The sequence below is a fragment of the Sinohyriopsis cumingii genome, chromosome 8 (genome assembly GCF_028554795.1).
Source record: "Sinohyriopsis cumingii isolate HCF-2022 chromosome 8, ASM2855479v2, whole genome shotgun sequence".
NCBI classification, from domain to species: Eukaryota; Metazoa; Mollusca; class Bivalvia; order Unionida; family Unionidae; genus Sinohyriopsis; species Sinohyriopsis cumingii.
Window position 1 is genome coordinate 81949594 of NC_142968.1, and position 7203 is coordinate 81956796.

The 7203-nt window shown below is 33.3% G+C and overlaps 1 long non-coding RNA gene across 2 annotated transcripts; it reads left to right on the forward strand.

Moving 5' to 3' along the window:
- Nucleotides 1-2709: 2709 nt before the first annotated feature.
- Nucleotides 2710-6544, forward strand: LOC149793992 (uncharacterized). 2 transcript variants are annotated; one of them, XR_016422603.1, is made up of 4 exons: nt 2710-2827; nt 3982-4119; nt 4754-4956; nt 6403-6544. It is a non-coding gene; the product is annotated as an uncharacterized LOC149793992 (long non-coding RNA). The 2 variants fall into 2 exon arrangements; XR_016422602.1 differs by having other exon boundaries at nt 2743-2827; nt 3982-4007.
- Nucleotides 6545-7203: the final 659 nt, after the last annotated feature.

The window sequence follows — 7203 nt, forward strand, 5'->3', positions numbered from 1 at the left end:
GAATTTATCTTTAACTACATTTCTTATGCTCATATATATACATAACCTACAATGTCTACAACTAAATTAATTAGATATTGAAACAGAGGAAGATCAAATACATATAAAGAATGTCAGTTTGATTGCTAATTCGTTTAGATTATTTGCAAATTTTATATAAAATGGATACTATAAGTAAACCTTAACTTTATATTAGTTTTGTACAAGATGTTTTTTCATATTTCAGTAAGACATATACATTAATGTGTCGATCTCATAGAACTATTAACATAGAATTAAACTAGAAGCGATTAATAATGAATACATTTGTGGATTGCATTGAGGCGATCAATTCCAATACGTCCATTACGACGTTGAGAAAATATGTTGCAATAGAAAGCATCGCAACATATTATGTCATTTTTCATGTTAGATCTGCACAAACCTAACTTCCAAGACAATCGCCACTTATTGCAAGGCAAGTGAAACTCAAAAACGTTTAAATATTCAGTTGGCTTGAACAATACGTGATAAACTTTTCCATATAAACCATTGTTCAATATCCTGTAGCTTGTTCGTTTTGGGTGTTAATAGGTTTGAGACATTTTATTACTTTGTACACGTTTACTTTATAATTATGTATCTACTTGAGAATAATGCTATTAATGCATGAGTTAGATATTACAGATTTCTAACAAAAGCCACGCCATACTACTACTGTTACTACTACTACTATTACTAATACTACTATTACTAATACTACTAACGAGATTCATAACAATAATTACTGTACTATTTCATCGAAATCTACTAGCTGGTTAAATACAACAGAAGAACAGCACAGGAGACAATTACTATCATCAAATACGACCTGAACTAACTACTTATGGTCTCTTGACCTCTTGACATCTGAACCTATTATGACAGACATCTCCAGCTATTTATGATGAAACGATTATACTCCTGTTTTCAAATGTGTTCAATGCAAACTCTACTCGAAGGGTAGACCTCTGTTGACTTTATTCAAAATGAACTACATCATTCTAAAGTCCTTGACTTTAAAAGTTCGGCATGGCATGGGATTTCTATATTTGCTATAGTGAGTCTTACAGAAAATGATGATGCGCTCAATCAGGTTCATTCATTGTCCGACTAGTAAAATAATGCTAAATTATCTGCGTATTTCTCATCAAATTTACTTACGTCTGTTCTATGTACGGTATTAGTCCTTCTCATTGAACTTTAAATTGTTATCTCACAGCTAATTGACTTATAACTTATTCACTTACTTGTACATTATAGGACACACAATGAAAACGAATCTAATACATCAGAATCATTTTCATCTTTAACTGGAAAAACAAGTAAAATTTAAAACATTGTTATTATTATTAACTTTTGGGAGGAAGTTAGTTGTAGATACTTATCGAGCGAAATATAGTATGGCCCATTTTTAAAAAAAATTGTTTTCGAAACCTTTCCTTATTCTGGATAAATCTATGACACAAAATTGATTTAGTTTGATGATACAATTCATGCCTCTGACTATGCCGCACTCATGTTTTAATAGTTAGCTTTCTTCTAACACTCGCTGTAATAAAAGTGGACTACTTTAATACGAAACTGGATTTCAAATGTTTAGTTTAGACAAACGTTTACGAACGCTACCCTTCACGCAATTAAAAGCAGGATCCATCTCTGTACACTGCGATTATATATGAAAAACTGCAACCGATGTTGTCAAAAACTATAGATTTTGTGCATAACAAACTCTATTAGATATCAAACTGGCTAACATGTGAATTCGACCATCAACTTCATAACACCCAATTACTTTGGGGAAACAATGTTTCAACTATTATCAAACATGTGCTACACTTCAAGTGTTTACACTAAGCAACTGAAAAGAGCGAAAATCAATAGGGCTTGTAACATTAAAAAAAATAATGTATTTTCTTAGAATGCAAAGTGAAAATTTAAAAAGAACTTAAAGTGTTGTGAATTAAATCCAAAATTGTTATAAATAAATCTATCAAATGTCCAAAGACAGTATTCCAGAGGAATATCAATGGTGTTCCCAATTGGACGCGCCGATGTACCTGTAGCCCGTAATGTGTTAATGTGCCACAAGAGCATTGATACATCACACTGATATAATTCACAATATCCCTGAAAAACATCCATTCTGATTCCAAAATAATGATTTAGTCGGAAATAAATATTCTTGAGCACTTTGTAATTTCATTGATTAATACAAAAAAATCAATTCGTCCAATCAAGAACCGAACACAGCACTATGAACCAATTTTAAAGTAGGCATAAATAATTTGATATTTACAACGTTAGGTTCAAAACCTAATGTATTATAACGAAGCCATGACGTAGGTCACATTCCAGAAAATTAGTCATACTTTTGTGTTACATGCCAATAGTTTGCCTGTCTACTTTATTCTTTTGTAGCCTGCGTTTACTTTTCTTATATATTCTTAGTATTTAAACTGAAGAATGGTGAGGTTGTGATGAGATTAATATAAGGTCTCTGACTTTGATCATATCATTAATTTATTCTTTTTATAGACATGTAGCCTTTTTGATTGATATTTCATACGTTTAGTCCAACTGGATCCCATGATTAATTGAAACCGTATGTCTTGATATTAACCACGTGGTTTTTGTTTTACATTATGACGCACTTCTATGGCCTTCTCACTGACCTATTTCCTCTTGCATAAAAGCAGCACCTGAAAATCATACTTTGCAGTGTGTTGGAAAATACAGGCTGGGGAAGCTACTGAAATGCAGCTCTTCTTAGCCTTGTTCATCGTATTCATATGCTTTTCGGAACATTGTAAGTAAGATTTTTTAATTTACCTTTACATCACGAACAGGTTACTTGAATATAATTGTAAAAATTCGGTTATTACCTCTAGCAAATAGCTTTTAAAATGTCTGCAGTCACGGAAGCAAACTATATATATATATATATATATATATATATATATATATATATATATATATATATATATATATATATATATATATATATATATATATATATATCTCTGTGTGTGTGTGTGTGTGTGTGTGTGTGTGTGTGTGTGTGTGTGTGTGTGTGTGTTTGTGTGTGTGTATGTGTGCGTGTGTGTGTGTACGTGTGCGTGTGTGTTATACGTTGCAAGCTTGCATCGAGCCCTTAGCCATCATCACTACCATGCATGGAGCCGCAGCAAATTTAATCTAGACACTCAAGTCCCATCAGTGTCACAAATATTGCGAGTAGCAGTTGTGCAATCGAACATTTGCTTAAAAAAATAATTGAAATCATTAGGATTGTACAACATTTCCAGCGGTATCTTGTGTTCTTCATTTCAATGCAACCTTCTAGTAGGTATGGTCAGCTTTGTGTTTATTAGATTAGTACAAATTTAAACAAGATAATTAATCTGCTATTGGGCCCATAACTAGTTGTCGCTATCGTTGTTAATATCATCACTACCACAACACTTACTGCGGTCAATGTCACCAGCATGATTCCTATTATTTCGGCACTATAACCCACCACAAGATCCACAATAATCTTCACAAAAGTCATTTGTTATTGATCAATAGATGTTCCTGCCATGATCCGGAAACCGGAAGGGGACTTTCTCTTCGTGCAAATATGTTACTCTAAGAATTGCACCATATTAATCGATAACCCCTTGCAATCGGCATAGGTCAACCCTTAGATATTCTAGGATACCGAATAGTACCTAATTTCTGCAACGATATTTGCTTCATTTCGTAAGTTAAAATGCAATGCTATTTACAATTTTCGGACAATTATTTACTATACAATTTTGACAAAAACAAATGATATTATATTTTCATATTTTTCTGCCTCAAATTATTTTGTATTATTTCTTTTTGTTTATGATTCCTTATTTGGTATGAAGCCTGGTTACTTTGTATGCAAGGTATATGTCTTTTTAATAGACCGTGAATTATGTTCTCTCTTTGCAGGTATTGCAATCTGTCCGGATGGAAGTGTAAGTTATTTGCCGTGCAATCCGAGACTTTCGTTCGTATGTCCAGAGGGATATAACTGCTTTCCACCATTTCCAGGAACTCTCGGCCAGTGCTGTTTAGATAGGTCGCCCTGTATGTATTCCTCTTTTGTTTCCTCTGTGCAACCTTTCTGCCTGGCCTGTTTTGTTTATCTATTTTGTTTTAATTCTGAAATGTTGCAATTTGCGATGTAGTAAGGAATAGAACAATACCACCCACTAGAATTTTGTTTCCTGTTTTATTATAGGTGCAATTACTAGTCCTAATGATGCCATGTTATCATCATGAGGCTACAGCTGCATTCCGACATAACGATAACATGTATTAGTAGTTGTTGCCACATATGTAATTATCTTTGCAGATTGATATGATAGGTTGACGCTACACAGACAATGATAAAATCATACCCGCTTAAAGCGGAGATAAATAGTTGTTGTTCTGAGTGCACTACATAATTTACCTTGTATCTCTTGAAGTTAAATTTAAAGACTAATGTTACATCGAACTGAACTATTGGTCGTCGTAAGCCACCCTCGCCGCCCCCGCCCACCAGTAGTGTAATACTCTTTCTCTTGAAATATCACACATCATTATGCATAACTGTAGGTGTTAATACAGCTTTTTATTTCATATACGTACCATTACATAATATATAATACGGGACCATTGGTATTTGACTTTTAAGAAACGATAACACATTACAGAAGTACTTACGTGTCTTTTACAGCTGATTACACTTGTCCTTTTGGAAAGCCCTTGGGTTATGGCAATGCAGAAGGTTTGTTTAGATGTGATGGTAAAATACCGAACTCACAATATTGTCACCGTGGTTATTACTGCAAGCCTGTGGAAAGGACAAGCACAAGGATAGGAATTTGCTGTCTACGTCAACCCTAATATGCAGAAGACATCATTGAATTGTGAAAACGCGTAAGTTCGAAGTTCATAATGTTATTGTTAAAACATATGTTACAATGATGGCTCGACTTTAATGCTTGATGTTCGACAATAGTTAATTCAAAGCATTATACAAAGATATCTATAAGGTGTATACAACTGAGGTCGATGGATAGTTTTTTTTCTCCATTTTGTTCATATCTATAGAAGAACGTATGGTCCAGCGCAAATGTGCAGCTGACAACAATCGTTCTACTAATTCTGGTCTACATTTAAATACTAAAGAAATGCAAACATGTGAACTTAGGCTAGTCAAAGAGACAGTCACGTTAGTTAATGCATATTGAACATGGTTATCGTGATATCCTAAAGCTAAAAACTAGATGACCTTCCCTATCTTGGTCAGTCTTGCAATTTCGGAAAATTCCTTTCATTCTGTGTAAAATACATGAATGTTAGTGACATAATAAATATATTGTCTCAAGGAAGTTTAGTGGGCAGAAAACTGACAACAATGTAGGTTCTATACAAATCACAAAGAACTCCGATTGGCATTGATGAAAGTTCTTTCTACGCCTACATTTTCTTGTATAAAGCCAACAGATCTGACACGGAAATATTAAATAATGTTCCAGAAATGGTCACGAAAATTATTATATATAGTCATTTTTAAACAAATATTGAACAGTACACTATTCGTTATGAGTCTTCGGTCAGAGAACTTATTCCTGTGATCTCAGTGTATCTAAGTTCAGAAGACGTTGCTTTTGTTACCTTTCACCATCGATATCGCATATTTTTATACACTTGGTTGGTCGACTGCGAGCTGTTTCAAATATTAAAGATGTGGTACTTTTGTATTTGGCAAAATTTACACGATATCATCCTGAAGGAAATATAAAATATATGTGTGCATCTCTTCTTTTAGATATGCTACTTAGATAAGTAGAACGTTGTCCTTAATAAGACTATGTCAATCTCACAATGGACTATTTCCAAAATATGGCAAAAGCGCGTGGTAAAACCTGCCCAAAGCTACGTTACTAAGTTAGTATGGCTCAACGGAACGTGTGTCATCAAGAACAAAAGTGTCTCCGAGTGTCATTGTAAAATGCATTCCGATTTTACACTTCTAGTTTAGAATAGGTCTATAATTATTGCGCATGTTACATCAGTGATAGATAAGCAAAATTAACTCCATAAATAAAGAAAGAAAGTAAGAAAGAGAGAAGGAAGGAAACAATCTGCCAAAATCAATGCTATCTGTATCAATATAAATTGTGCTTGACCACCAAGTGACTAACGATAATTTGTACATTATATTATAGCTTCATTATGACCTCCAGTAAAACACGCTATTATTCAGGTTTACGTACAACGAAACCGTCGCAGTAGAAAAACTGATTGCAAGATTGTATAAACACATCCTCTGACAATATACATTTATCAGTTAAGCATACATTTTGTTCTTTTATGCAGGTAGTGAAAGGATCTCACTTGACAGCATCGCTTCAGGAGAACAAATAATGGTTTACAACAAGTCTTTCCATCGATTCAAATCTTTGTTTCGAAGGTGAATTTTGCTAGTCTTTTTAATAATAATTAAAGAAACTGAAGAAAGTGCAATTTCATAGTTTGTTTATATTGTATTCCAAGAATTAGAGGGTTTCGATATAAATAAAATATAACTCATTATTGAATTAATAAAATATAACTCATCATTGAATTTTTCACATATTAATAATCGGTTATGTTTATATACCTTTAGTTCGATGGTCATTGTGTGTCAGAGTGTAAACGTTAAAAACAATAGGACATGCAACCATAAAGTGCAAAATTAACTCCTTTCATATGCAGCATGTTAACAACTGTCCACATAAGAACTTTCTTTTCATTTTACATCGTCTGTGTTCAGGAGCAGAGAGGGTGAACAGACCACTTGCTTTACAGTCTATTTATGAAAATAAAACTTCATACGATAACCAAAAAAAGGGTCAATAACGTCAAACTGAAGCCTCTAACAAAATCCAAGAGTTTCTCTAATTGGGTTATTTCATTCTGCTACTTTATCTTTGTCGTTTGAGTTTTTCAAATTTTTGTTGTTTTTGTTTACCCACCGTGACATTTTATTGTAGTCGCACCCTCTCTGCTAATGTAAATATGTGAGTAATTGATTCATTATTATATCAAAACTGGAATCTTACCACAGTAGATTAGCTCTAGAAAGGTTAGACGCAATTAAAATATATATTCCTGTTCGTGATGGTCTTAAACAAAAAC